Raw genomic sequence first — 21,607 nt, 5'->3', positions numbered from 1 at the left:
AGAAATCTTTGATTTGGGAACTTCACTTTTGGGAATCTAGCTAAAGAAAACAAACCTGAATAGGAAAACATGTCATATAAATGAAAATGTAGGGGCGCCTGGGTGGCTCAGTCGGTTAAGCATCTGCCTTCAGCTCAGGTCATGATCCCAGGGTCCTGGGATCAAGCCCCGCATCGGGCTCCCTGCTCGGTGGGAAGCCTGCTTCTCCCTCTCGCACTCCCCCTGCTTGTGTTCCCTCTCTCGCTGTGTCTCTCTCTGTCAAATAAATAAATAAAATCTTTAAAAAAAAAAAAAAAAGAAAGAAAATGTACATCACAGAAATTTGTAATATGGAAAAATTGGAAGTAATCATAAATGGCTAATATTCATTATGTGCTTACTATGTACTGAGCATAATTAAATTCTTTATCATTTCGTCTAATCCTCACCATGTCTCTCTAAGATAGGGACAACTATTATCAGCAGTAAGAACTGCAATTATCCCCCTAGAACTTCTATAATTTCCTCTGGGCACCTAGTCAGTGAGGGGTATATGGTAGTTTGGACTGCTGGCCCAGGCTCTTCCCTCAGGTGAGGTTCATTCCCTTCACTTTGAACACAGCCATTTCCTGCCCCTCCCCCTCCTCAGCAGTTAAAATACAATAGGCTGTCATCGCACAGCCAATTAACTACATGAATCGCTAAGGAACAAGTTCTCCCCCTCCCTCCTTATAAAGTTAGCTTTATGAATCTGGTAAGTCTTTAAATGAATTGACTCAATTTTTTTTAAATTGCATAAATTGGGAGGAGCATCTCCTTTTAGGTCTAGCTCCTCCTTTAAACCTTCAAGATCATCTGGATCCTGATCCTTTCACTTAGTAGAACTACCTCTCTCAAATTTTCTTACTACAGATCCCACGGCATGTGCTCTAAGTCTTCACTGCAGATGCCAGTTCGCTTTGCGCCAAGCAGGGCGGGGTCAGAGACCCTCTCTAGATCAGGATAATCCCGCTAAAACCCACCGACTGCCACTTTTTTTTAAAGAAAATTATTTTAAATTATTTACCAACTCCTCATATGTAAAGTCACAAACTGAGTTTTTAGGAGCCATCTGTTAGCTCCAAAGCATAATTTGAGAATTATGCTCCTCAGTGTCCCCACCCTGAACAAGAGTGATCATTCCATCTCCACAACGATGGAGGAGAAATGGGTGCCAGGGTGCCAGTGTCCCCCACAGGACTTGGCACCCGGATGGCCCTCAGGACACATTCATTCATTCATGTAAGCCTGCTTCTCCTCCATCATGCATTCAACATGCGTCTCGAGGGATGTGGACGCAGTCCTGGGCCCTCCCCACCTCAGGGGGAGCTCCTGGTTACTGTGGGAGACCCAGCAGGGTGGTAGAGCCCAAGCTGGATTTAGCACCTGCAGCTCCTGACTGTTCTATCAGGAGAGTCTGCGCCCTCTACCCCTCCTCCTGTCACAGCTGACTGCCTTCTGCTGGAGGTACAGGTGAGGCAGGGGGCCCCAGGTAGGAGATGAAGGAAGGCATGTAGAAGGAAATCCTATCCTGGGAAGGAGAATGCCTTGTCCTGTACTGGGCCACAATGTGATTTCTGGCTTGAGTTAGTCAATAACCTTTCTTCTCTTCTCTTTTCTTTTTTCTTTCTTCCTTCCCTTCCCTTCTCCCTTCCCTTCCCTTCCCTTCCCTTCTCCCTTCCCTTCCCTTCCCTTCCCTTCCCTTCCCTTCCCTTCCCTTCCCCTTCCCTTCCTCCCTCCCTCCCTTCCTTCCTTTCTTTGTGATTAGGGGTGAGAAAATAATCTTTAGTGAGTATATGTACTTAGAAGGCAAGGAGTGTTTTCTAATCAAATTAATGGTCCCCTGTAGGACCAATTACTGCCTATCAGGACTTAGAACATGCTAGAATCATAGTCTCTTCAGCAGTTACATTTTTTTTTTTTTTTGAAAAAAAGGTGTGTGTAGATCGTTTCCTAAAGGAAGATGCTATTATATTCACGTAGGTGAATTCTTTTTCCACGGGTGCCCCCTCCTTTCCCTGCCTCTTGCCACTGATGCCCCTGATTTGTCACACTTGTTCCAGCTATTGAGCTGCCCTTGAAGTGGTTGGAGGGACAAAGCAGCACCCCAGACCTGGTGGCCCAAGGGAATGCCAGAATCACTCATTCATTTGTCAAAGACTTTGGGAGGTGGGCATTCTTCTGTGCCTTATCAGTGAACAAGACTGAACATAGCTCTGTACCCACAACATTTACGTTCTAGTAGAGAGAAGCTGACAATGAACACATGATAAAGAGGACAATCTCTGAGAGTCAGAGGTGCTGTGAGGAGGAGAAAATGAGGCTGGAAAGGATTAAGTAATGTGCCCAAGGTCATGCATTAGTAGGGGACAAAGCCAGGACTCATACCATACTTATCTGCACCAAAGCTTGCCTTCCTCACTCTGATGAGATCACTGCCGACTGAGGGTTAGACCTTACTTTGCGTTGCACTTTATACTCTTCCAAGCTATTTCTGGCACATCACCTCATTTCACCTGGGGACATTATTATTTCCAGCTTGTCCTCTGAGGCCTGCCACGAATGCAAAGGAAAATGGCAGGAGCGGATCCTCTAGCAACGGAGCCAATTAAGCTTCCCACGAATGTAGAGCAGTTAAATTCCCATGACGTGAAGGACCAAGAAAAGCCTTGAGGTGGCCATGTCTAGAGCAAAACCTTAGGGGCCGGAATCTAGGTAGGAAAAGGCCTTTCCTTTCTCCTTCTGCAACTCAAAGAAATCAGTTCTTGCGCAGTCTCGTCAGCATTGAAAGAATGTATCAATGGGCAGCTCCTGGGTTCTTAGGTACTGTGGGAATGGGAGGGAATGACCAGAGTGCTCTATTCTTCTGGAATCTCCAGGGAAAGACACCTTCCCCTGAGAACAGTACTTATTCCTTCAAGTGCTTGGTCTTAGCTGTAAGGTCCGCACTGGACTGTTCACAAAGTTCAGTGACATACTTGATCTTTTTGATGCTCCTGTGAACCCCATCAGGTAGGTCCTAAGATTCTTCTTAATTTCAAATGGGGAGACTGAGGTCCAGAGAAGGCACCTGACTCAGTGTTTTTTGTGGGGTTGGCGGGCGAGCTGGGCTTTGAGATTTCTGACACCAAGGGTCCCCCTTGCTCCACCATGCCACATTACCACTAAAAAGGACAGTTGCTTTTGTGATGGCTTTGGAAGGAGCTCTTCCAAAAATGTATTTACTTCCCTGCCCTTTGAAGCAGAGGACACAGGGGATGGGAGTGGCGGTGTGGTATAACATTCTCTTGATGATCAAAGGTATCTTTGTGAATGCATATGTTCCTGTTCTGTCCGGAAATCTACCTGTTTTAGTAGTTTTTCTTGCTTTTCTTCTTGATATCACTGGGCCTACGTACTGAAGTCCTTGTGTTCCCTTTGTATTTTTTTTTTTTAAGATTTTATTTATTTGTGAGAGAGAGAATGAGAGACAGAGAGCATGAGAGGGAGGAGGGTCAGAGGGAGAAGCAGACTCCCTGCTGAGCAGGGAGCCCGATGCGGGACTCGATCCCGGGACTCCAGGATCATGACCTGAGCCGAAGGCAGTCGCTTAACCAACTGAGCCACCCAGGTGCCCCCCTTTGTATTTTTTTTTAAAGATTTTAAAATATATTTATTTAGAGAGAGAGTGTGCACGCACGAGTAGGGGGAGGGGCAAAGGGAGAGGGAGAGAGAATCCCAAGCAGACTCCATGCTGAGTGTGGAGCCTGATGCTGGGCTCAATCCCAGGACCCTGAGGTCATGACCTGAGTCGAAATCAAGAGTCAGACACTTACCGACTGAGCCACCCAGGTGCCCCTTCTCTTTGTATTTTGAAACTTCCAGTCAGCAGTAAGGCTATTACAAATTGTTGTTGGCAATTCCAGTAGGATGTAAGTTGCTACAACCCTTTGGAGGGGCAATTAGGCACTAAGTTTCATAAGAAGCTTTAAAATGTTCATCATTTTTGATCCTACGATCTCATTTTTAAAAATGTGTCCTAAGAAAATATTCAGAAGGCTTCAAAAATATTGCTGTACAAGATTATCATGACATTAATGTATGGTGATTAACATAAAATAATAAAAAAAAGATTATCATGACATGATTTATGAGTTTGGAAATTGAAAATAGTCAGTGGGAAGGGACAATTGGCAAGTAAATACATTAAGTATTTAAGTAAAACACATTAAGTCCATGTGATAGAATATGATACAGCCATTGAAATTGCAAAAACAATTAATGCAAAAAAATTAAATTAATTATGACATATTCATATGTTAAGCAGGTTGTAAAATAGCACATGCATTATGATGACAATTTTGAAAAAAAAGAAACATAAATAGAAAAATAACAGAATCTGCACCAGCATTTTCTAGGAGTTACTTCAGGGTGTGGGTTATGGATGGTTTTTACTTCTTTCTGTATGATTTTTAAAAAATTTTCTACATTGCACATGTGCTACTTTTAATAACAAAATGCTCAAATACTATAGAGGCATGAAATATTGGCTAGCTGTGAGACAAGCCACAGGGGCTCTGAGTAAGACTAGGCTTGTGGGTGTGGGTATCAGATGACTGTGACTTCATGGTGCAGTCTCTGCTGATTTCTAAATTGGAGGCTGCATTGTAAAGGTTTCATGAAACCTGTTATGGAAGATATTATTGATAATATCCTTGGGTATGGACAGCATACTCACTGGAGTACTAAGGGCACATGAGGATGCATGCACTCTGGCCACCACCCCCTTACACACACATCCATACCGTTGTATTCCTGAGCATCCCTTAGATTTGTGGGTCAGTGTAATGCAGTCCCTGTGAAGCCCCCACTTGGATAGTGGGGCTCCTGGCAGCTCCATCTCTTGGACTAAGTCTGCCAGATTGTGGCGCCTTCACTGCACTGAGAATCTGCTGAGTCAGGACAAGCTTCTGTTTCCTGGGTGACTGGAGGAAGTGCACAGTCACACCATCACCCCAGTTTCCTCAGCTTCTCACGAAGGGGTTGGGGCAGCAGGTGAGCCGATGGACCCCAGGCTTACCTCAATCTAAATAAGCCAAGAAGAAAACCGTGACAAGGTTTTTTGTTTTGTTTTTTTTTTTAAAGATTTTATTTATTAGAGAGAGAGAACACATGAGAGAGAGAGAGGAGCAGGAGCAGGGGGGAGGGGCAGAGGGAGAAGCGGACTCCCCACTGAGCAGGGAGCCCGACATGGGACCCGATCCCAGGACCCTGGGATCATGACCCGAGCTGAAGGCAGACACTTAACCAACTGAGCCACCCAGGCACAAGGTTTAACTGCCAATAGTAGTTGTTAATGTCCGTCTATTTTTTAGGAATCCAAAAAAATCTTCTAAGAAAATGAGATGCTTTTATTCATTCATTCAATAGAGATTTATTCATGTTAGTTTCTAGAAGAAAGGGAGATGAATAAGAAACAACAGTTCCGCTCCTTGGTATCTACCCAAGAGCACTGAAAACATATGTCCACAAAAAAGCTGATACCTGAGTGTTCTTAGAGCGTTATTCACAATAGCCAAAAAGTGCTAACAACCCAAATGTCCATCAACTGATGAATGGATAAATAAAATGTGCTACATCTATAACAGAATATTATTTGGCGATAAAAAAAGGAATAGAGGGGTGCCTGGCTGGCTGGCTCAGTTGATAGAGCATGGGACTCTCGATCTTGAGGTCATGAGTTTGAGCCCCACGCTGGGTGTAGAGATTACCTAAAAAAAAAAAAAAAATAGAGAACTGATGATGCTATAGCATGGATGAACTTAGAAAACATACTAAGTGAAAGAAACTACACCCAGAAGTTGTCATTTCAAGATTCCACTTTTCATGTGTTGCCTAGAATAGGCAAATCTCTATAGATTTCCAGATAGAAAGCAGGTTAGTGGTTGCCTAGTGTTGATGAGATTGTAAGAAGGGCTGAGGGATGATGGCTAAGGGAAGCAGGATTTCCTTTAGGAGTGGTAAAAATGTTCTAAACTTAATTATGATGCAGGGGTGAATGGGGTTCTACCTCTGAGAATCCAGCTCCAGGTTGGGGTGGGTAGGAGCATCACTCAGTTGGCGGGGCTCTGCCCTCATTGTGTGGTGGCCCAGGGTGTGGCCTGACTCCAAGCAGCCTCATTGTGGTGACTGGTAGACTACAACAAAGCCTTAATTTTTGCAGACCAAGGCTGAAACATGAGGTTAGACCATGCGCAAGGCGGTGATTCCTCTAGTTTAGAAAGCCAGGCTACAATAGGCATTCGCTTTTCCCTCTGCAGGGCCCTTGAAGTATGGGACTAGTGGCAAAAACAGATGGTATGGCCTGATAAGATACCCCTTTGTTCCACTGCTACCCAGTGTCCTCAGTCCTACAAGATAACACTGGGCTGCGCATTGCAATTCAGCCCCAGTCTCCCTTTTGCCAGCGCTATAATTTCAAGCAACTCACCCTTCTTCCAAACACCCCCATATTTTCTGATCTTCATCCATCAGTTCACACTGTTTCCTCTGCCCTGGTGCCTCTTCTCCATCGTTCCCTGTTAAAATCCCACTTCATCTTTGGTATCTTCAGGATCTAGACCAAATGCACTTCCCTCCACCTTCGATGTGTTCCCATACCATCTGCTTTCCCCTCAGCATCCAGCATCAGAATGCATCACCCCCTCCTCCGTGACCCCCACCCCACTTTGTTATCCTTTGTGGCTGGTGATAGTACCACCAAATCTGCCCATTGTGGACATTTCTGGATGGTGATCTCCTTGAGGACTGGGATTTTATTTGATGCCAATTTTTATGCTCCCTGATGCCTAATGCCATGCCTTACACGTAGCATGCCTCAGGCTACGTCTGCTGAATTATGGTATGGCATTTTTCTAACTGGGTGCTACATTCTGCAGAAACTCAGCATACAGGAATTCGCCATTAACCAGTCTGAAACTCGGGAAATTGATTTCACAGATGGAAACTGTTTACAGAATTTTCAGCTTCCTCCGCCCATTTGTTCACTTAGGGATACATTCACTGGTCACTCTGGGACTGTGTATCTCTCTGTACCTTCCCTCAGATCGTTCGTACATTGCTAAATGACAACAGCTTCTGCAGAGCACGCTGGGAACAGGTTTGCACACCACCGAGAGTGCTGGAAGGACTGGAGAGGGAGTTGCTGAAGCTAGGAGATTTTCAGTTCATTATGTTCTGTTCAGTTAAGCCATCAGTGATATTTCTTCTTTAGACCTTCATGCTTTTCTGCCAAACACAAAAATATCCCAACCATTTGCTTCCATATTGGTGAATTGCAGAGGGTACCACGATGAATCTTTTAGTAGAAAACTGTTGTTTTCTTCTGTGTGATTTTTAAAGGTCTATTGCCCTTTTGCACAGAATTTTATTATGAGTTGGTGCCAGTTTATTTTCCAGAGGAGCCCATCTCCAAATTTATAATGAAAGACAAGCAAAGTGGGACTTCATGGCTTTGGCTGGACACCAAGTGATAGCTAATTTTTTGCAGCAGGAAAGACGAAATAACTCCCTGAACTGCAGTTTTGGTTTCTCCTTCTGTTCCAGAACAAAATTGTTTAAATAACAAACTCCTGTCTTAATCATAATTATTGGTTAATGAAAGTATGTTGGTATTTCAAAGGATATTTTTGTTTTTTAAATCTTAAATGTCATCCTGGCATTGACAACTGTGTTGGGGCTTTTACTTTTGATTAAGACAGAGGAGTCTCGTTAAATGAATTAACAGTTCATTTAACCTAATGAACTGGAAGAACAAACAGAAATCCAGTTGACTAATTGTTACTCTGGATGGTTGACATTAGCTGTCATCTAGTCTTTAGTCAGTACACAGAAATGATAAGTACATCCATTTGTGTGATGAAGAAGTAACATTTATGCCTGAAACTATATATTTTATACTTACTTGATTAATTACAGAGACAGAAATTGGGAATGTTATGGTAACATAAGCTCTAGGAATCTCATTTGCTTCCAAGAACAAATGAGGATCTTAATGTACCTAATTTCTTATGACAGGATATAAACTTTATGTAGCCCTAGAGAACCCCTCCCATGTCCATTGTTCTTGGTTTCTCAGATCCCTCATCTTCTACTTTGGAGTAGAGACTCTATTTTGCACACACATGTGCACACATAATCCTATTTACAGTCTTCCCTGCTTTTTTTTTTTTCACTCTCTCTTTTTTTAAGATTTTATTTATTTATTTGAGAGAGAGAGAGAGAGAGCAGGGGGAGGGGCAGAGGGAGAGAGAGAGAATCTCAGCAGACTCTGCACTGAGTACAGAGCCCAACGCAGGGCTGGATCTCATGACCCTGAGATCATGACCTGAGCTGAAATCAGGAGTTGGATGCTTAACTGACAGAGCCCACCCAGGCACCCCTTGCTTTTCTCTCTCTTACCTGAGTTTCTCTGTGAGGTTATCCATTCTTTGTGGACTCTAACCTCTGCTCCAGCCTTCAAGGGTGCTAATGGGCTTATTTATTTCTCATCTTCCCAAATCACCTATCATGTTTCCTCAGATCGAAGATGTCATGGATCGCAAGATGTTCCATTAGTTGGCATAGCATTAAAAAAAAAAAAAACAAACTATCATAATTACAAAAACACAGAGATTTAAAGTTACATTCTGATTTTAAAGATGTTTAATGGGGTGCCTGGCTGGCTTGGTCGGGGGAGTATGCGACTCTTGATCTCAGCATTGTAATTTCAAGCCCCATGTTGGGCATGGAGCCTACTTAAAATAAAAATAAGAAAAATAAAGCGTGTTTAAACATGAGACTGTGTGACCCCTGGAATCAATGAAATGTGACATTTGAATTTTGAAGGGAGCCTTCAAATCAAAGGTGATGCCTTAGTGACTCCAGTGAGGGAGTGTCAGGCATCCTGGCAGGTTGGTGGGGCAAGAGGTTAGAGTCAGGGGGTGATTTTTTTTGCCGCACATATCTCACCATGTAGTAAGCTGCCTATTCCATCCACGGAGTGACTTTGGGTGGGAAGACCCAGTAGAGAACAACAAAATAAGACATAAACATAAAAGCATGTAAATAAAGGAGTAGATCTGCCTGTTGCAGGAAATCTACAGATGTTCTATAATGCTGTAAAAATCTCATTGATCAGAGAAGGCAGAGAAAGCCTGTCCCCATGGAGTGTTCTGAGAAGAGTCCACAGTCCATCTCTCTCTCTCTGCTTAGACCTCTGGCCGAGGCTGGAGACCTGAGTTCTGGTTTTTGCTCTGCTGCTTTCCAGCCCAGGAGCCTAGTGATCTAGGCCCATGATTTTCAAACCTTATCCTCAGTGCTGGAGCCCCTCAGATGAGGGATACACAGCCCTTGGGCTTCAATCTGAACAGCTCTACTTTAACTTGCCTTGGCTATTAGATGCCTGTGATTTCCTATTAAAAAAAGAAAAAGCTTCTCCGCTAAAAGAAAGCCTGAAAGTCATTGCCAGAGACAAACCCTACACCCTCTTCTACAGCTAAAATCCTCAGATTTATTATGTCCCCACTCCAAAATGTAGGTTATGGAGAAATACTAGAATATTTGTCCTTAGATAACAGCATCAAGGCAAGAGAGCTGTCTCAGTCCATTCAGGCTGCTGTAACCAAGTACCTTAGACTGGGTGGCTTATAAAGAACAGAAATTTATTTCTACATTTCTGGAGAATGAATCCACCTAGATCGAGGTGCTGGCATGGTTGGGTTCCGGTGAGGATCCCGTTCCAGGTCACAGACCAACTTCTATCCTCACATGGCACAAAGAGGGTGACAGAGCTCTCTAGAGTCCCTTTTTAAAGGACACTAATCTTATTCATGAGGTCTCCACCCCGATGGCCAAATTATCTCCCAAAGACCCCAACTCCTAACACCGTCACACTGGGAGTTAGACTTTTAACATAAGAATTTTAGGGGGACACACTCAGTCTATACCTAGAACCAAGGGTAATTTGTGTGAGAAGTTCGACCAGTGGCTTCCTCTTCATTATTCCTATCGAGATCTCCCTCCCTTGTAAGTGACCCTTTGCGATCATTAAGGAAGGGAGTTGCCTAGTATATGAGTTTCCTTAACGGCTGCTGTTGACTATATTACTGTAAACTCAATGGCTTAAGACTATATAAATGTATTATTTTATAGTTTTGTAAGCTAGAAATCTGACATGGGTCTTTCTGGGTTAAAATTAAGGTGTTGGTAGGACTACATCTCTTTCTGGACACTGTAGGGGAGAATCTGTTTCTTTACCTTTTCCAGTTTCTGGGGGCCACCTGTATTCCTTGGCTTGTAGCCCCTTTCTTCATTTCCAAAGTCAACAGTGGGAGAAATGAGTACCTTTCACATTACATTTCTCTGGTCCTCTTCCATAGTCACACCACTCTGATTCTCTTCCTCTGTCTCTTCCTTCCACTTTTAAGGATCCTTGTGATGACATTGACTCCATTAGGATAATCCACTATAATCTTCCTATTTTTCGATCATCTGAATAAAAACCTCAATTCCTCTTTGCCCTGTAATTATATAGTCACAGTTTCCAGGTATTAGGATATAGACCTCCTTGGGGGCCATTATTCTATCTATGACACCTGGACATAGGTGTGATAGTGGGACAGGTCTTGTGAGGATCAGAAAAGAGAGGTGATACAAAAGTAACCACAGAGCCATAAATCCGCCTATTTTGAGTTATGGCTTATCCCCTATTATTGCTTGATAATGTTTATTACACAAGGCACCTAGAGAGTAGCAAGCGAGTATTTCATATGGGATTGAGGTCACAGGTTGGATTCCCCCAGATGACAGAGATTTCTATGCAGGTCATTTATTCTGGAGTGCTTTTGGGATCAACACCTTTGGAAGGGAAGGGAAGTGAGAAAGATGTTTTGGGCAGAGAGAGAAGTTGGTTTGCAAAGCAGTCTCAACAAAGGCCTCAGCTAATCTTCTAGGGAGCTTTGAAACTGGGGTGACCAGCTTTTATACTCATGCTGACCAGTCATTGGATGCCCCGGAAAAGGGGGTGTGACCTTGGTGAGGCCTCTCACTACCCAGAGGGACTGATAGCCTAGGGCTATCCGCAGCAGCTGGGAAGAAGTCCATTACTTCTGGAGGGGAATTGGGGTGGTGCATCACAATGCCCCCTACAATTGGACTGAGGACTCTAGTGTGGGATGGTTATCAGTGAACTGGAAGAGACTCTCCAAGGCTTGGGTGTAGGGGAGGGTCCCGGAATAGGGAGAGTGTATGTAGGAAGAGATGTAGGGATTTGCCCAGCCAGGCACAGAGTCGATTCAGAAGGGATGTTTCTCAATTGCCTTTCTGCACCCTTATCCCTGCAAGAACCTTAGGCTCCCTGCCCACCGAGGGCCAGCTTGTCTGCTAGTCACCTCCAGCTCCGCTGGAAATGACAGATAGAACAAGTGGTGGCGATAATTGGTCTGAAGATTCTGGACAGTGAGTAGATTTATACAGAGTAAACAAGAAGCTGGCCTGGGCTTTGGCTTGATTTCTCACTCCAGAAACCCACACACTGACAGCAGAGTCAACTCAGCGATATTTATGTGCCTTGGCAGCTGGTGCACATGGTGGCTGTTTGGGAGCATTATCCCAGGATCGCAGGTTATTACTCTTTGTTACCTTGTCATCTGTAAGAGGAGGGATATGGTTATTGATAGTGTGTGGATTTTTGAATTATTTCACTTCTCCTAGAGTGAACTGTCTCTCCTGTAGGCCTTGTGACGCTTGGCCTCCATTAGAACTCTCTGCAGTGGCTGGGAGTCAAGATTAACCTTAGGCATAGGCAGGATAGGAGGTCACCCACTCAAGGTCACCAGAAAAACTCTCCTAACCCCAAAGAATTTGCCAAACTTGCCTTTGGATGCCTGAAGGCCCACCATTAGGCTTTTTGGTTTCAAGCTCTGGTGCTGGGTTAAGTGTAGATGCTCTTAGAAAGGGTAACGACATCTCAATGGAAGTACATTTTAGAAGTTTTCCTGAAAGAAAATCCTGGAATGTAAGTGGTAGCATTCCAAGTGCCAAAGGCTCCCATGTAAAGCCATTTGGCAATAATACTGAGAGCCCTTACAAACGTTCATACCCTTTGACCTAGTAATTCTACTCCTGTGCATTTAACCTAAAGAAACTGGTCTAAATACTGAGAGGACTTTGTACACAAGAATGTTTATCTGGAATAATTTATAATGAGGTAACTTTGGGAATGTTAACTTTAAAAGTCAGTTATTTTACCAGCAAAAATGGACTTGTTCAGGAATAAGAGAGAATTGCAATTCAGGACATGCATGCTGTGACAAACCATAGGCAAGCCCAACAAAGCAAAGGAACAATTATTTTATGGAGAAGAAGGAGGAGGTTGGGAGGGGTTGTTTTGTAGGAAAGCCCACTGGAGGAAAGCCCAAGTCCAGGGTGATGACAGTGTCTCATTGGCTGAGTTTCAGGGTAGTCCAACTCTTGTGGGAGATGCAACCTACACCTTTCCCTGTTGGAACCTGTAATTGATGACTCTTTACTGCAGAGGATTCTTCTGTGGGAGTTTATAATTGACAAGTCTTCCTGTAATTGACCTGAATGGTCCCAGCTCTCCCCTCTTGTGCTCTCTCTCTCTCTCACTGACAAATAAATAAAAATCTTAAAAAATAATAATAAAGTGGAGTGGGGAAGGCAGAAGGGGAAGCTAGAAGGGGGAGTGGCAGGCAGAGAGAGAAGCAGGGTCCCGGCTGAGCAGGACAGTGAGTAGCCCAATCCCAGCACCCTGGGATCATGACCTGAGCCAAAGGCACACGCTTAACGGACTGAGCAACCCAGGGGGCCCCTCCCCACTCCACTTTAATGAAGTTTCCTTTCATTCAATCTCACAGGAACCACTTGAATGTTGAACATTTGAAAATGCTCTGGTAAATACTAGCATATATACCCAATGAAAAAATAGCCTGTCATTAGAAATGATAGGGAGTCTGTAATAACATGAAGGAAATATTTGTGTTATAAAAGTGAAAATGACCCTGCATTCACATTTGTATGTGCATTTTATCACAGCTATGTAAAAATAAAGCCGTATACATACAAAAGGAATGAAACCAAATATATGCAAATAGCAACAGTGATTTGCTTGGTGGTGAAACTAGAGGAGTTCTTAAAATCATTTTATCATCCTCAGGATTTTCAAAACGTGTGGCGGCTCTGTAATACTTCGGTAAGGCGCTGGGGTTTTATTAAGCACCGTGCATGCAGGTGGCCTGAACTCTCGGCACCTGCGCGATCCCAGCAAGACTACTGGGCCCGGGCCGAGACTCTTTAGCTTTAGGACCGGAGACCACGGTCTGGTGGCGGACCCGAGTGCCCGGAGCAGAGACTGCTCCCTCCACCCGGAAGATCCCTGGCTTTCCCTGAATCCGGAGGCTTGCATTGATCTGAAGGCCTGGCTAGGCTTCCCGCCGCCGCAGCAGCCCGAGGACCCGCCGCGAAGCGCCTGGCTCTGCGGCAGGACCCTCGGCGGCCGCCGTAGCGCGGAGCCGAAGCCGCGCGTTCTCGTGCGCGGCGCGAGCTGCGCGGTGGCATCAACGCGAGACGCTCGCGAGCGTCCTCTGAGCCTCACCTGTAAGACGGGCTCCTGCCCCAGGGGGCGCGGGAGGCCTGAATGAGGTGTCCGTATGCAGTGATAGAGTGCTTATCACGGTGCGCAGTCCCGGCGTGGGCAGCCAGCCCGAGGAGGCGTTCTTAGCTGTATGGTGGGAATTAAGTGAGAAAGTAACCCCAAAGAACCTGCACTTAACTAGGACTTGGGAAGCGGTAGCCATGCCTTCTCAACTACGACGCTCGAGCAGCTGCGCCTTCGGAAACACACCCCCTTAGCGCCTGCTGCTTCTGAGGGCAGGTGGGCAGGGAGAAGGCATTTGCATGATCCCACACCCGGGCTCTGAGGCCACGAGCACAAGTACGGCTCGTCCTGACCGAGCAAAGCGAGTGCAGCACACACTCCTAAGCAGTAACCCTAACAGCCAGCAGGTGAAGGCCCTGCAACCTCCAGGTGAGTGAGGCGCTCCGAGGTAGCTTCTTGCAAAATGGCCAGGTCAGGGGCCTGCCTAGGTCCGTGCGCCCCCCGCTCTCCGGTTAACCAGACCCTCTACAGCGCTACAGAAAAGCCAGTTGACATGGCTTTATTCCGTCGTTCAAATGAAGGTGTGTTTCAACTTGCACTGAAAGTGAATTGTACCAGCTGCGTTTAGCCTTTTCTCTTTACACCCATTGTACTAAATGCTCTGTAATCTCACTTAATCCGGGCAGCCAACTTCACAGCGTTCTGTCCACTTTACATTTTGGAAAGCCAAGACTCAAAAGTTTGAGAGGCCTGTTGAAGGTCACAGCTAGAAAGTAGCAGAGCCAGAATGTGAATCTGGGCTGATCTTGACTCTAAACCGTGTGCTCTTAACAGCTCCACTGCTCTAGATATCCACCCGTATTTTCTGCTTTAAATAAAATGCTTTCTGAATCTTAATTTTCAGGGCCTGTAATGAAGCATTTTTCAGAGCACGTTTTCTAGGTTCTCCTCCCCTCCCCACTCCCAACCAGACTTCCTTCACTAACCTTTTATTCATTGCAAGCACATAATAAATGTGGGCTGAATTTGTGAGTTCAGCACTGGGCTTAGCAGACTTGACTTAGGGAATTCAGCTGCAAGCCACTTGCTGCCCAGCCAGACCCTCAGAGCGAAATCCAGGGGTGCAAGGACCTTGGCTCTGCAGTGGCGGTTGCATGATGATAGGGCCTCCTTGGGTCCTGCCTCAGAGGCCTTTCCATCCACCTGTTCTAAGGAATGCACTTGCCCTTCCCCACAAGTTCTTGGGACAAAACGTCCTATGCTTTCACCTTTATGTGGCTTCAGATGTTGGATTTAATTAATAAAAATTTTGCAGCCGAACTGTGGTTATGAGTCAGGGATGTGTACGTGTGTGCTTGCCTGTGTGTGAAGCCAGTCTCTCAGCACCAGCGAAAATGTGAAGCTGCCTGTTAGTGCCGGGAATCGAGGACACCATATGCTTGCATTTCTAGGTCTTCCTAAGAGTTATATAACTGCCCCCAAAGCCAGGGGGCAGGAGCAGGGCCAGCCGTGGGAGATGTTTCCAAAGAGGAATGCTGAGGAAGGACTGACCTTGAGAAGACAGGGAGTTCGCCAGGCCATGGAATGTTCCCAGCCTCGGGGCTCAAACAAAAACTGTATTCAGAGAGTGAGCGCTCTGTTGAGAACAAGCCCTGTCTGTCTCCCTGCTTTGTCTTGGGGGTTTATCAAGGTGAGCCCTTACTCTGTGGGCCACTGGCTATTGAATTTATAGCTGGGCACAGCTGCCAGACCAGGGCCCTGGTAATCCTCCCAGCCATCTCTAATTAGCAGGCTTTGGGGCCCGAGCATCTTGAGGGCCAGGCAGAGGTGAGATAAGAGCTCTAGCCTCATCTGTTCACAGAATATGGCTCCAGAAAGGCATGGTTGGGAGAGGAGAGCTGTGGGAAGGGACAGCCAGTCAGCAAGAGCTTATCAGAGGCTCATTCTGTGGTCATCTTTGGGGGAGGGAGGTATCTGATTGGCCCCTTCCCTTGTAGAGAACTGTCCTCACCACCCTCTCTTACCCCTGCCTTGCTTGACTAGAGCTTATTTTTCTTTCAGGCTTCAGTTCTGAGGACTGAGACCTAGAGCAGCATTTTTCAGACTCTGGGTCATGACCATTAGTAGCTTGTGTCATCAACGTAGTGGCTCACACCCTGCATTAAAAAAAAAAAAAACAATAGAGTAGGCTATCCAAGCACATCAGACATAATAAAGGTCTGTGTTATTTCAGTTATATATATGAAATTAATTCTTACTGGTGGATGGTAGAAAAAAAAAAAAAAAGGAAAGCCTCTGGTTTAGAAGCTATCTCTGTCCATATCCTTCTTACTACAACATCAGAAACTCTTGCTCAATCTAGTTGAGACAAGAAGGTCGTTTATATCACTTAAAAGGAAGTTTAGAGATGGAGCAGGCCCCAGGTTCATTGATACAGGCTCCACCATGTGACCAAGGATGCCAAGCCTTCATGGTGGGTTTTAGCCTCAGGCTGGTAGCAAGATGGTTGCGGAAGCTCCATGTCTGGCTGTCCTTGTGTCTCTGAAGAGTGAGGACATCCTTCCTGGAAGCCCTTTGGCTGCCTTCTCTCTGTCAGTGGAGAATCAGTCACGACTCTGGGCTTAGACCCATCACCGGCAAGGAGGGTATGACTCCTATGAATAGATAAGCCTGAGCAGGATGCCCCCTGGATCTGAAACTGGGAGGGAAGGGGGCATATCTGATTAGAAAGAGGGTTCTGACCATGCACTAGAAGGCAGAATGGGAGAAGATGCTTTCACTATCTAAAACTGACACGTGACTGATGGCTAGAATACACAAGAAATTCCTCCAAGTCAGGAAAAAGAGAGCAATCCCAGGAGAAAAATAGGCAAAAGATAGGCAATTTTCATAGAAGAGTTAACCCTAAAAGCTAACAAATGTGACAAGATACCCAGTCATTATTAATCACCAAAGAAATATGTATTTAAATGAGGTTGTACACCCATTAGATTAACAGTTAGAAAGCTGGGTAATTCCAGTTGTTGGCAACCCACAATTCCAGTTGTTGGGAGTGTGGACAGATGCAGCCATTCTGGAGGGCAGTCTGGTCTTCTTGTCAAGTGATGTAAATGTGTATACTACATGACCAGCGATTCTGCTCCCAGGGAAATGACAATGTTCCCTGATGCTTCATCTGTGGTGGAGGGGACTTGTCCACAATTCTGCTGTCCATCACTGAGAAAGAAAAGGTCAGATGTGGTGGGTACACGAACAAGCTCCTATGCATCACTTGGGATGATAGATTAGAAGTACCCATGGCAACATGGATGGATCTTAAACACGAAGTGGTTTTTTTTAAAAAAGAATCTACTTGGTTATGAATTTTTTAAAGGTCATTTTTTGTTGTTGGAGACATGTACTGGAGTATTTCTGGGTGAAATGACATGATGTCTGGAATTTGTGTTAAAATACTCCTGAAAGAAAAAAGTGAGCCTGGGGAAGGGAGATTAGAGGAAACAAAACTGATGAATGTTGGTAGTTGTTCAGGCCTGGTGATGGCTACATAGAGCTTTGCTGTATTGTCTAGACTTTTGTCTACCTCAGAGATTTTTCATGACAAAAGCTTAAGACAACACTCTAAGGGCAGTGCATGTGTTGCAAGAACACATTCAAAAAAAAAGCTGCACCTTAAAACGGTACCCGTAGCGCAGAAGAATGCAATGGAAGGTGGTTATGGCAAATAAAAGGGAAAAGAAAATAGAGAAAATCTTTGGTGTTCCGTCGGAAAGGCTGAGAAGACTCAGGATGGCTGCCTGCCTCCCTTGGAGCATGGGCTGGGAAAGGACATGATGTGGGACAGGGAAGGACACAGCATTTGTAGGCCAATGAGATCTGCTCAATGCCCACCTTTATTTTCTCCAGGAGCCTCCTCCTAACCCCCAAAGCTTGGTTAGGCTCCTCCTGTGGGTGTCTGCCGCACTGGGGGGCTCTCCTATTCTGGCATCGACTCTGCAGCAGAACTACGCCATCTTCCCCAGCAGGTGTGTGTAACAGGGCCTGGGACTTGTGTTTTACTCAATGGTCCACCCCCAGGATGTGGCACAGGCTCTACCACGTAGGCTGCGCTCTGTAAAATCAGTTTAACAAGAGCCAAGGCTTGTTGGGCGTGATCTCATTTTATTCTCACAACTCTGCGAGGTCGGAAATCGTACTTTCCCTTTGTGATCAACAAGGAAATGGAGGCTCAGAGAGGTTAAGAAACGTGCTCAGAGTCACGCAGCTAAAGCAGGGCAGAGCCAGGATCCAGTCAGACCTTCTGCCATGAGAACTGGTATTCTCCATCACTGTACTCTACTGTCCCGAGGGAGGGATCGCAGCGCCTGATGTTGAGAGGAGGAGCTAACTTAACCTGAAGCGCTTCGAGAGCCCCAGCAGGTACTCCCAAACCAAGAGCCGAAGAAACCAGGCCCTGTCTCAAAGGCGTGGTTGAGAAGGAAATGGTGTGATCAGGGAGACGTGAAGCATAGGAGGAGAGTTTGCTACAGACCGCTGCAGGAGGCAGCATGTGATTGAATCCAAGAGCGCTTTTTCTAAATTGTGCAGGGCTGAAACTGGAGGCTGAGATCCAGCCCTCCCTGACGGTGTGTCTTCCTTCTAATAGTTCTTAGTCAGTGGTTCTCACCGGGGGGTGGGTTTGGCACCAATGGTCATTTGGCAACGTCCGGAGAGAGAAGGGGTAATTAACGGCATCTAATGGGTAGAGGCAAAGGGTGCTGCTAAACATGCTGCAATGGACAGGACAGCCCTCCCCCCCGCCAAACAAAGAATTATCCAGCCCCAAACGTCAACAGTGCCAAGAATGAGAAACCCTGCTTTAAGCCTGTAAATTGCTCTTTACCTGTAAGATAGTTCTGACCATTCACCCCTTTTGCTTCCTCCAGTCCTCTCTCAGTTTCCAGCATCGCTGAATACAAGGACTTGGCAAAGACAGGGCATTGTCAGGAGAAGCCTGAATGCTGGCAGGGCCTAGGGAGTTTCATGTGTTGGAGGCATCATCTCTGATGGTTCATCACAGTCCAGGACCATTGTACCATGCTGCCTTCCCACTCTCTGATACTTGGTCCTGGTTAGTGTTTAACAACCAGCTCTGGGAAAACAAGCCTGGTTTCAGTGTTTGATAACTTCTGTGTTGTACATATTCCAACCTTGGCCAATTTCAGGCTATCTGTGTGAAGTTGGCTGGCTTGCAGAGGACCTGAAAATTGAACAATCAGACGAGTTGGTAGGAGCTAGCTCTCACACACCACTGCTTACACCCACCTTCTGATCTTCCATATTCTCTCTTCAGCCACATAAACACCTACTGAGCCAATGGCTTAACAGAAGTTCATTCCTCACTCTCCCAACATGGGTATTTCTGATACAGCTCTCCTATGTGGCCCTCTTCCAGGCAGCTCGGGACCCAAGCTCCTTCTGTCTTGCAGCTTACCTTCCTTCAGAGCAGCGGCTCTCAGCTAGAGAGCTGGAGAGACAATTCCCCAGGGCCCTGATTCAGCAGCTGGGGGGCCTGGGAATGGGCATTTTCTTACAACTCCCCAAGTGATGCTGCTGGACAGGGCACACGTGTTGAGACCCACGTTGGAATCATCTGGAGAGCTTTAGCAGGGTTCCACGTCCTGACATCCCTATCTAATTGGTCTGGGAGGCAGCCCAGGCGTGGAGATAGATAGGAAGGTTTCTGGGTGATTTCAGTGTGCAGCCAAGGATGAGGGCCTTACTTGTCTGCTTTAAAGGCCTTGCTATGTCTTTTTTCATTCAGCAGATGGATATAGAAAGAGAATGAGAACTTTCGGGGAAGGGCTTATGGGCCAGGCCGGGAGGTGATCCGTGTAGCAGTCAGCTCACATCTCTTTGCATGGCTGCATCTCACAGGGGAGGCCAGGAGAAGTGGTCTTACTGGGCACTCGGTGGAAAGGGGGCACAGTCTGTGTTGAACAACTAGCGAGTTGCTGCCATACTGTCCTCTAACTTTGGAACAGTTGTACCCAGAGGGATGCCCGTGTGTGTGGACCCACAAATATCGGTGAGTCTGTGTGGGGGGGGGAGCTCCTGGCTTGAGGGTATGTTGAGATGAAAAACTACCAGTGGCAACATAGGGTATGTTTGAGTCCCTAGAGGGAGGCAGCTTGATGTGGTGGAAAAGCCAAGGCTTACGGATCCGTGCTCAAACCCTTCCTCCACCACCTTTTACAAGTTACTAACCTCTCTGAGTCTCAGTTTCCCCTCTGTAAAGTGGGAATAATTTCTACCTCTATCTACTTCGTAGGACTAAATGAAATAAGCATTAAGCTGCAAAGACAGTGCTGTAGGCACATAGTACAGGATCCACAAATGTCTGTTCCCTTTCCCTTAGAAGGTACTGTCCCCTTGGCACCAGAGCTCAGGGCACTGGGGCAAATGACCTGCAAAGACCCTGGGCTTCTCTCCCAGCGCACGTGTGAAGAGCTGAGTGTGCTGGCGAAGGGCTAGCTGGCTTTCAGGGTTCTGCTCTCTGTTCTTTGGGAAGAGGAGGAACCCACACACAGCAGACTCTCATTGTAGCAAAGGATGAAACTATGTTTCTGGGACGATGTTTAGTTGGCATGAACATCCTCCGATGTCTGTCATTTTAGGAAAACTTTAAGACCTTGCAACCGGTTTTAAATGGAGCAATGATCTATACTACAGGAAGATTCTTTACGTTACTGAACTACTTCTTTAAATAGTTCTGCTTTCCAACGCACAAATTACACCAAGGCAGTCCTGCCTGCGGGAAGGGAGGGCATCCTTGCTCCCTATAGAAGGCAGGGCCAGGAAGGACAGCTTTGGAACCACTGGCCACTGAAGAGCCAGCATTAACGCCGAGGCTGCAGGAGGTAAGGGACTTGACACCCTCCAGTTCACAGCCCTGCCACTGCCTGGGAAGCAGATCTGCCACCGCAGAGCTGGCCTGGGATGAGAACCGCCTGCCCTCACACTTCCCAGTTATGCAAGCTGCAGCTCGGTCACCCAGCAGTGCCCGGGGGCAAATCCCTTTGAGTAACTGTTCAGTGGCATGTGCTTAATTTCCAAGAAACTTCCGTGATCTTATGTTTTAACACCAACTCTACCCTTCCCTGTTCTTTTTCATAAAACCGCTGCCCTTCTCTGGTCCTCGGCCCCAGCACCAGCCTTCCACTAATGCCGACGCTTGCCTAGCACTTGCTTACAAGTACCAGCTGCAAAGTCTTAAGAGCCTGGACTCTGAGCTCAACTGTCTGGGTCCGAGGCAGACTCACCCACTTCTGGCACTTACTAGCTGTGTGACTTCAGGCAAGTCACCCCACTTGTCTGAGGCTCACTTTTCTCTTTTGTAAATGGTTGTGGTTTAGGACATTGCGTGGCATAAGTCGCTGTTTCTGTGACTGGGGAACACCGAGCAGCCTCTCCTAGGTTTATCTTCGGGGGACGCTTGGAGCACAGCTGCGGTGGAGTGTGCGTAGGGACAGGGGTAGGAAGTAGGTCACCCGTTAATGAAGCCTTATGAAGAGCTGGTGCTGTGCCAAATCCTTTCCACATTTTGCTTCACCTTATTCTTCACAGCACCCCGTGAGGGAGGTATAGCAGTCTCCTCCGTTTTGTAGACAGAGAGGCTCGGAGAACGTAAATGCCTTGCCCAGATTGCCTTCCTATTAAACTGAGAAAGCAGGCTTCCCCAACCACTGCTGAGACCACTGCTCTCTAGGCACACAGGGTAAGGGGCACAGGGAGTGGAAGTGGGACCCCGTGCATGAAACAAACAAGCCTGAGCCCAGCCAGGAGGCTTTCCACCCTACAAGCCTCTGAAGCTCTGCACACAGCAGGTCGGCCTCCAGGAGGGCAGGAAACCAGAGCCCACCAGCAGAGCCTTGCCTTCGGAAGCCACGTGAGGTTGTGGACAAGTCCCTGTGCCTC

The 21,607-nt window shown here is 46.4% G+C and overlaps 1 protein-coding gene and 1 long non-coding RNA gene across 3 annotated transcripts in view; one reads left to right on the top strand and one right to left on the bottom strand.

Annotated features, from left to right (window-relative positions):
- The window catches only part of LOC115943959 (uncharacterized), a 1,191,882-nt gene that overhangs the window by 117,839 nt on the left and 1,052,436 nt on the right, over window positions 1–21,607 (top strand). The window lies entirely within an intron of this gene.
- The window catches only part of ATP1A1 (ATPase Na+/K+ transporting subunit alpha 1), a 343,485-nt gene that overhangs the window by 292,602 nt on the left and 29,276 nt on the right, over window positions 1–21,607 (bottom strand). The gene's annotated exons all lie outside the window — the stretch shown is intronic.

The sequence above is a fragment of the Leptonychotes weddellii genome, chromosome 4 (genome assembly GCF_054177405.1).
Source record: "Leptonychotes weddellii isolate Sample4059 chromosome 4, ASM5417740v2, whole genome shotgun sequence".
NCBI lineage: Eukaryota > Metazoa > Chordata > Mammalia > Carnivora > Phocidae > Leptonychotes > Leptonychotes weddellii.
This window is presented reverse-complemented; position numbering and strand designations above follow the sequence as displayed.